Source organism: Triticum aestivum, chromosome 3D (genome assembly GCF_018294505.1).
Source record: "Triticum aestivum cultivar Chinese Spring chromosome 3D, IWGSC CS RefSeq v2.1, whole genome shotgun sequence".
In the NCBI taxonomy this organism is placed as follows: Eukaryota; Viridiplantae; Streptophyta; class Magnoliopsida; order Poales; family Poaceae; genus Triticum; species Triticum aestivum.
In genome coordinates this window covers 9,233,004-9,235,631 of record NC_057802.1, presented here as the reverse complement: position 1 = coordinate 9,235,631, position 2,628 = coordinate 9,233,004, and positions in this window count along the sequence as shown.

Here is a 2,628-nt window from a genome sequence, read left to right as displayed (position 1 = left end):
AGGTTCAACACTAATCCCGAAAGTATAGGGAGTGTGCGATGATGATCATATCATTCTTGGAATTACTTCCAACACACATCGTCACTTCACCCTTAACTAGTCTCTGTTCATTCTGCAACTCCTATTTCAAGTTACTACTCTTAGCAACTGAACTAGTATCAAATACCGAGGGGTTGCTATAAAAACTAGTAAAGTACACATCAATAACATGTATATCCAATATACCTTTGTTCACCTCGCCATCCTTCTTATCCGCCAAATACTTGGGGCAGTTCCGCTTCTAGTGACCAGTTCCTTTGCAGTAGAAGCACTCAGTCTCAGGCTTAGGTCCAGACTTGGGCTTCTTCACTTGAGCAGCAATTTTCTTGTCGTTCTTCTTGAAGTTCCCCTTCTTCCCTTTGCCCTTTTCTTGAAACTAGTGGTCTTTGTCAACCATCAACACTTGATGCTTTTCTTGATTTCTACCTTCGTTGATTTCAGCATCACGAAGAACTTGGGAATTACTTTCATCATCCCTTGCATATTATAGTTCATCACTAAGTTCTAGTAACTCGGTGATAGTGACTAGAGAACTTTGTCAATTACTCTCTTATCTGGAAGATTAAGTCCCATTTGATTCAAGCAATTGTAGTACTCAGACAATCTGAACACATGCTCACTGGTTGAGCTATTCTCCTCCATCTTGTGGGCAAAGTACTATCAGAGGTCTCATACATCTCGACACGGGCATGAGTATGAAATACCAATTTCAACTCTTGGAACATCTTATATGCTCCATGGCGTTCAAAACGTCTTTGAAGCCCCGATTCTAAGCCGTAAAGCATGATGCACTAAACTATCAAGTAGTCATCATATCGAGCTTGCCGAACATTCACAAAGTCTGTATCTGCTCCTGCAATCGGTTTGTCACCTAGCGGTGCATTAAGGACATAATTCTTCTGTGCAGCAATGAGGATAATCCTCAGATCACGGATCCAATCCGCATCATTGCTACTAACATCTTTCAACATAGTTTTTCTCTAGGAACATATCAAAAATAAAATAGGGGAGCTAAATGCGAGCTATTGATCTACAACATAGATATGCTAATACTACCAGGACGAAGTTCATGATAAATTTAAGTTCAATTAATCATATTACTTAAGAACTCCCACTTAGATAGACATCCCTCTAATCATCTAAGTGATCACGTGATCCAAATCAACTAAACCATAACCGATCATCACGTGAAATGGAGTAGTTTTCAATGGTGAACATCACTATGTTGATCATATCTACTATATGATTCACGCTCGACCTTTCGGTCTCAGTGTTCCGAGGCCATATCTGCATATGCTAGGCTCGTCAAGTTTAACCTAAGTATTCTGCGTGTGCAAAACTGGCTTGCACCCGTTGTAGATGGACGTAGAGCTTATCACACCCGATCATCACATGGTGTCTGGGCATGACGAACTTTGGCAACGGTGCATACTCAGGGAGAACACTTTGATCTTGAAATTTAGTGAAAGATCATCTTATAATGCTACTGTCAATCAAAGCAAAATAAGATGCATAAAAGATAAACATCACATGCAATCAATATAAGTGATATGATATGGCCATCATCATCTTGTGCTTGTGATCTCCATCTCCGAAGCACCGTCATGATCACCATCGTCACCAGCGCGACACCTTGATATCCATCGTAGCATCGTTGTCGTCTCGCCAACTATTGCTTCTACGACTATCGCTACCGCTTAGTGATAAAGTAAAGCAATTACAGGGCGATTGCATTGCATACAATAAAGCGACAACCATATGGCTCTTGCCAGTTGCCGATAACTCTGTTACAAAACATGATCATCTCATACAATAAAATATAGCATCATGCCTTGACCATATCACATCACAACATGCCCTGCAAAAACAAGTTAGACGTCCTCTACTTTGTTGTTGCAAGTTTTACGTGGCTGCTACGGGCTGAGCAAGAACCGTTCTTACCTACGCATCAAAACCACAACGATAGTTCGTCAAGTTAGTGTTGTTTTAACCTTCTCAAGGACCGGACGTAGCCACACTCGGTTCAACTAAAGTTGAAGAAACTGACACCCGCCAGCCACCTATGTACAAAGCACGTCGGTAGAACCAGTCTCGCGTAAGCGTACGCGTAATGTCGGTCCGGGCCGCTTCATCCAACAATACCGCCGAACCAAAGTGTGACATGCTGGTAAGCAGTATGACTTGTATCACCCACAACTCACTTGTGTTCTACTCGTGCATATAACATCAAAGCATAAAACCAGGCTCGGATGCCACTGTTGGGGAACGTGGTAATTTCAAAAAATATCCTACGCACACACAGGATCATGGTGATGCATAGCAACGAGAGGGGAGAGTGTGTCCACGTACCCTCGTAGACCGAAAGCGGAAGCGTTAGCACAATGCGGTTGACGTACGTCTTCACGATCCGACCGATCCGAGTACCGAACGTACGGCACCTCCAAGTTCAGCACACGTTCAGCTCGATGACGTCCCTCGAACTCCGATCTAGCCGAGCTTTGAGGGGGAGTTCCGTCAGCACGACGGCGTGGTGACGGTGATGATGATGCTAGCGACGCAGGGCTTCGCCTAAGCACTGCTACGATATTA